General features: G+C 42.1%; 1 long non-coding RNA gene across 1 annotated transcript in view; it reads right to left on the minus strand.

Moving 5' to 3' along the window:
- The window catches only part of LOC145723464 (uncharacterized), an 8,602-nt gene extending 6,113 nt beyond the window's left edge, over positions 1–2,489 (minus strand). Inside the window, exon 1 of the long non-coding RNA XR_014148544.1 lies at positions 2,261–2,489. This is a non-coding gene — a long non-coding RNA (uncharacterized LOC145723464). The remainder of the gene's footprint in view (positions 1–2,260) is intronic.
- Between the last annotated feature and the right edge of the window lie 3,874 nt (positions 2,490–6,363).

Raw genomic sequence — 6,363 nt, forward strand, 5'->3', positions numbered from 1 at the left:
TCAGGACTCTTAACTATAGAGAACAAACTGAGGGTTGCTGGAGGGGAGATACACATGTATCTCCGGAAAATTTAGATGGACTAAAAGGGTGATAGGCAGTAAGGAGGGCACTTGTTTTGATGAGCACTGGGTGTTATATGTAAGTGATGAATCACTAAATTCTCCTGAAACCAATACTACACTATATGTTAACTAACTTGAATTTAAATAAAATCTTGGGACAACCCTGTCGGGACCCCTCTCACTCTTGAGAGCTTTTTCTGTATCTTCACTTAATAAACTTCTATCATTTTACTCCTAAAAATAAATAAATAAATAAATAAATAAATAAATAAATAAATAAATAAATAAAATCTTGGAAGTATAAATAAATAAATGCAAAAATCTTGTTACCATAAAAAAAATTTTTTTAAATAAAATTATGGAGCCCGGGGTGGCTCAGTCAGTTGGGCGTCTGCCTTCGGGTTCTGGGATCGAGCACCGCATCGGGCTCCCTGCTTGGTGGGGAAGTCTGCTTCTCCCTCTCCATCTGCCTCTCCACCTGCTCATGCTTTCTCTCAGTCTCTCTTTCTCTCTCTCTCAAATAAAAAAATAAAATGTTTAAAAAAAATAAAATTATGTTCTGCCATTTTTAATAAATTCATGATCACACACATTAAATTTCATGATCACATAGCATTCCCCAGATTTTGCCTTAGAAATTTCCTGCAGCTCCTTCTGAATATCATTCTTATTTACTTTGACATGTTATTGTTTCTCACCCTCTGATTCATCCTGGTCACAGGAAAGGAAGTGAGGTATGGGGTGCAAAACAGTAAAGCACTCTCCCTTCTGCAAGAGGGACACAATGAAAAACATTTCAAAGAAGACTATGGGACTGGGTTTTCCCAAGACTCCTAGTTCTTTTTTTATGTCCATATTTGTGTGTGGGGGGGTTAGATTTTATTTTTATTTTTAAGTAATCTCTACACCCAACATGGGGCTCGAACTCACAACCCCGAAATTAAGAGTCGCATGTTCCACCAACTCAGCCAGCCAGGAGCCCCTCTTATGTCCGTATTTGGATTGTCAAGACCTTGATCTTTTTCCAGATCATTATTCTCACCTTCACCGCAGAATCCCCCACCCCCTTTTTTTAAAGTAGGCTCCACACCCAGCACGGAGCCCAACACGGTGCTCCAACTTACCACCCTGAGATCAAGATCTGTGCAGAGATCAAGCTCTGAGCAGAGATCAAGAGTTGGACCTTCAATCGACTGAACCATCCAGACACCCCAATCACTGCAGAATCCTGATAAGGTTGCAAATTTATCTACAGTTCAACAGTATGCAAGATCAGTTTATATCTGACATCTACAGAGAAAGATGCATGCAACTGTGCTATATTTTCTTCTGCACTTTCAGATTGATATTCTGTGTTCTAAGATTTTTTATTCTTCCACCTTTAGTGATCCAATACCATTGGAAGCAAAACCAAGCCTTAAAATTCCACATCCCTCATCACCTTTAACTTGTTCTATAGGAACTGTTACCTGGTCCCTTAGAATCTCATCTAGCTTGCTTTGCTAGAATATGGAAGGAGTCTCATTTCCTTTTGCTCAATTTTTACTCCATATCCAAGTCCATATGTCCCACATATTCTCTGCATACAATCCTACCTATTAGTGAAAAGGCTTATTGAACAATCATTTAATTCACTGTCATGGAGATATCATATTAATGTTAAGTGCTCTTTGTACTTTGACCTGGTGACTAATACATGGTATTGTTTATCCAATACTGGAATAGATGGTTCATGAGAAACAAGATGTGGTAGACAGAATAATGGTCCCCAATTACTAGGTAAGAGTCTGAGAAAAAAATTTCAGCAGTGTTACTGTACTGAGAAAACAAAAATCGGAGTTCAAGACCCGTCAAGAAGGAGGACCCTGATTAAAACCTCTGGATTTCAGTTAGGGCCCCTGGAGAACTTATACCCTCAGACTAAAGCTGTATCAGTAAGGGTTCTATCAAGAGACACAAATCACACAAGAATTTGAACCAGGAAAGTTCAATATAAAATTTCAACTATAATAGGGTATTAGAGTACTGAGCGATTGGCTAGTAAGAAGAAAAGAGAACTCTAAAGAAGACAGGAATAACAGATACAAGAAAGAGCCACTATCTCTAGGGCTGGAATAAAATGTCAAGGAAGACCACCACCCTGCCCCAAACTCCCAGGGCTGAGATCCAGACCTCACTTAAGAGAACTGTGACTCACGAGCTGGCAGAAGAATCACTGAGATGCTGAGATGCCGCTCCTCAGAACTCACTGCAAAGCTGTCCAGTCATTTACGGGAAGGTGCCTCATCAGCTGCAATTCACCGAGAAGCCACCCAAGGAGGTGCCAGGCAAAGCTGTTGGTCCCTGGGCCCTGACGATTGCACTGCTCTGCAGGAGCCTGCCCTGAACAAGTTGTACATGCCGCTGGAGCCTGGCCAAAGGAACACCAGAACTAGGAAGAGACCTCTTCCTCCTCCAGTGTTCCTCCAGCACCCTCTATTGGCAATGTTTAACATTGTGCCAACTGGCAAAAGAGAAATAGTTACAGAATCCAGCTCGAATATCACAGAGCAGGAAGTGGAGGGTGGGTTTGGAGCTGAGACTTAATTGATAATTGGCACAAAGGATAATTTAGAAATGGAAGAGCCCAGAGACTGAAATGCAGCTTCAAATCAGCTGGACCCCATACTGGAGGAAAGTGATTTTCTTCTATTCTAATTGCCTACCAGAAATAAAAAGAATTATCTCTGAAGAAACCTAGTATTATCCAGAGACAGGTCTATCTCTATGATTTTTCATACAAAATAGCTGTCATTCAATAAAAAATTACCAGGCATACGAGAAGATATCATTAAATGGCCGAAAACCAAGCAGAAAAAAAAAGAAATATTCAATAGAAACAGACCCACAGCTGAACCAGATAGTTATAAGACATGGATTTTGAAATAACTACAATCAATAAATCTGAGAAAACAAATGATAAGATGGAAAATTTCAGCAGAGAAATAAAATCTATTAAGCAAATGTAAAATCTAGAACAGAAAAAAATCCAAATGATCGTCTTTATTTCTCACTTCCCATAGGAGCTGATCCATGCCCAAGTCCCACTTAATTTTTCCCATTCAGAAAATTGCTTTACTTAATAATAATTATCTTTGAATGCCCATTATGTGTCAGGTACAGTAAATATGCATCATATACTTCTATCCACCTGTTGACCTTAAACAAATACTAGTTTCCCCATTGTATAAAATGTATAAGGAAATTGTCTCTCTCCCAAAGACAAACAACTCTGAAATGGTGAGGCTTAAATCCCAGCCCAGGTCTATCAGTCTGACTCCAGATCTGTGTTCTTCCCACTACTCTGCACTACATCTCTCCTCCCTACTTGTCTGAGCAGATGGAAACTACTTTCCTTCCTATCTCTTCAGCACAACGTACTATCTTCACGTATTTCCTATTTGGGTTTTTTTTTTCTTTTTTTACTTTTTATAAAATTATATCCTTATCTCTGGTGCGAGCCTAATCCTTCTACCGGCGCCCCTGAAGCCCACCCTTTGCCACTACTGAGGGTCCTTACTCCCTCTCTTAGGTCTGCGACTCTTCCCTCTCTACTACCACTCCCTCTTCTCCAGGGTCCCAAGTCGACCCCCCTTAAAAAAAAGAAGAAAAGAATCCCTTGATCCTTCTCCTTGCTTAATCTAATATCTGTTCCTCTTTTCCTTCCTTTACTACCAAATGTCTCAACAGGATTCTCTGCTCTCTGCTTCTATTTTCTCAGATCCTACACACTCACTAACGCACTCAAAATGAAACATAAAACTTCCCTCACAAAAGTCACCAAAGTCCTCTTTGCTACCAAACCCCACAGGCTGTCTTCACCTTGTTCATCATTTCTAGCAGATGTGCGTGCTCATCACATCTCTGGATTCAGGCGCAGGTGTGGTGGACAGTTCTGTGTGAGGGAGGCCAGGCTCACCTTGCACGGCCAGCATCCTACCTCAAGTCTGCACCTTGACTTACATTCTGCTTCAGGGCTGTATTAGTCAGGGTTCTCCACAGAAACAGCCAATAAGGTGTGTGTGTGTGTGTGTGTGTGTGTGTGTAAGTATACATTTAGAGATGTATTACAAAGAAGTGGTTCACACAATTATGGAGACTGCCAAGTCCAGAATCTGCAGTGTGAGCCTGCAGGCTTAAGACCCAGGAGAGCTGAGATCCCAGTTTCAGCCCACAGGCCAGCGGACTGGAGACCGAGAAGTGCTGTTGGTACAGATGGAGTCTGAAGGCAGTCCGCTAGATAATTCTTTCAACTGATTAGATGACACCTACCCATACTATGAAGGCTGCTTTACTCAAAATTCACTGATTTAAATGTTAATCTCATCCAAAATTACCCTTCAAGTTGACACATAAAATTAACCATCACAGGGGCGCCTGGGTGGCTCAGTTGGTTAAGCGACTGCCTTCGGCTCAGGTCATGATCCTGGAGTCCCAGGATCGAGTCCCACATCAGGCTCCCTGCTCAGCAGGGAGTCTGCTTCTCCCTCTGACCCTCCCCCTCTCATGCTCTCTGTCTCTCATTCTCTCTCTCGCAAATAAATAAAAATAAATAAAAATTAAAAAAAAAAATTAACCATCACAGGTCATTTTTCCACACAATGGGAGCTTGCACACCACCCCTCTCTTTGCCTATTCTGATGCAAACATGGCCAGGAAATGCCAAGGAGTTAGTGTCCCAGGTGCAATCTTTGAGCCAGGTCTACAGACCTTGGTGAATGAATATTCCAGCCTCCCATCTTTCATGTGGATAATCCTGGGAGGCAGTCTCTAAATTTGGCAGTTCTACTGGAATAGAGCTTCCTTTGGCCACAACTGCAATCTCAATAAAACACACTTCTGTTGGCTTTTCCTCCTTCCCTGTCTTACTCTGTCAGTTCCCTCACTCCTGCTTCCTGCGATCCCTCCCCGAAAGTCTACCTGCACCTAAAACTGTGCTCAGGCTCTTCTTTGGGGGAACCCCAAACTTAGGTGCCTTCTCAGTAGCGGTTGACTCTGATGATTGTCTCCTGATTCTGCTCCTGCCTTGCTGACTTGTTTCTCTCACTGGTTTCCCTTCTGTTGTCCTGACCTTGATTATGCAGGGTTCTCCTCGATATTTACCCAAGAGAAGTGAAAGTATATGCCCATACAAAGACTTGTATGTGAATATTCATAGGGGCTTTATTTGTAATAGCCAGAAATTTTGTCCAGGAACAGGTAAATGGATGAAGAAATTGTGGTACGAAGGAATACTACAAAACAATAAAAAAGAATGAATCATTGGTACACCCAACGATATGGGTAAATCTCAAAATAAGCACATTGAGTGACAGGCCAGACAAAAAAGAATACAAATTATGTGATCCATTTATATAAAACAGAAAATGCTCCGGGGTGCCTGGGTGGTGCAGTTGGTTAAGCATCCGACTCTTGGTTTCAGCTCAGGTTGTGATCTCCTGGTGGTGAGATCGTGCCCCACATCAGGCTCCAGGGTTAGCGCAGAGTCTGCTTGAGTTTCTCTCTCCCTCTGCTCCTCCCTGTCGTTCTCTCTCTCTCTCTTTCTCTCAAATAAATAAATAAAATCTTTAAAAGAGAAAATGCGGGGCACCTGGCTGGCTCAGTTGGTAGAGCATGCTGCTCTTGATCTTTGGATCGTGAGTTCAAGCCCCACATTGGGTCTAGAGCTTACTTTAAGAAATAAATACTTAAATTTAATTAAATAAATTAATTAAATGAATGAATAAATAAATAAATAGAAAATGCACACCAGTGTAAAGTGACAGAAAGGAGATGAGTGGTTGCCGGGAAATGGGGAATGGCATAGAAGGGCGGAAGGGAGAAATTGAAAAGGAAGGCAGACGCTTAACTACCGACCAAGCCACCCAGGCGCCCCAGAGATCTGGGTTTAAAATCTGCTCTGCCTTAAAGCTATCATCTGACCTTGAGCTGGTGACTTAAATTCTCACAGCCTCCGGACAGCTTCTTCATCCAGAAGATGGGGCTAATAGTAATACGCCTCACAGGTTTGTTGCTAAAATTTGAGGGAGATAACAGACAGAGTCCTAGCCCATCCTAGATGCCAGAATACAATTAGGCCCCATCTCTGAGGCAGTTAGATTCCTTTCTGTTCCCTTCCTTTCCCCTCTCCTTGCAGACAGGGAGGAATCCTAGTCACAAAGACAATGAGAGGAGAAACAATGAGGAGGAAACAGGGCAGAGGGCTTGGATTGTGTTCTCCTGAAAACAGTGCTTGAGACCAGAACTGGAGACTTCCTGCAG

The sequence above is a fragment of the Leptonychotes weddellii genome, chromosome 9 (genome assembly GCF_054177405.1).
Source record: "Leptonychotes weddellii isolate Sample4059 chromosome 9, ASM5417740v2, whole genome shotgun sequence".
Taxonomy (NCBI): domain Eukaryota; kingdom Metazoa; phylum Chordata; class Mammalia; order Carnivora; family Phocidae; genus Leptonychotes; species Leptonychotes weddellii.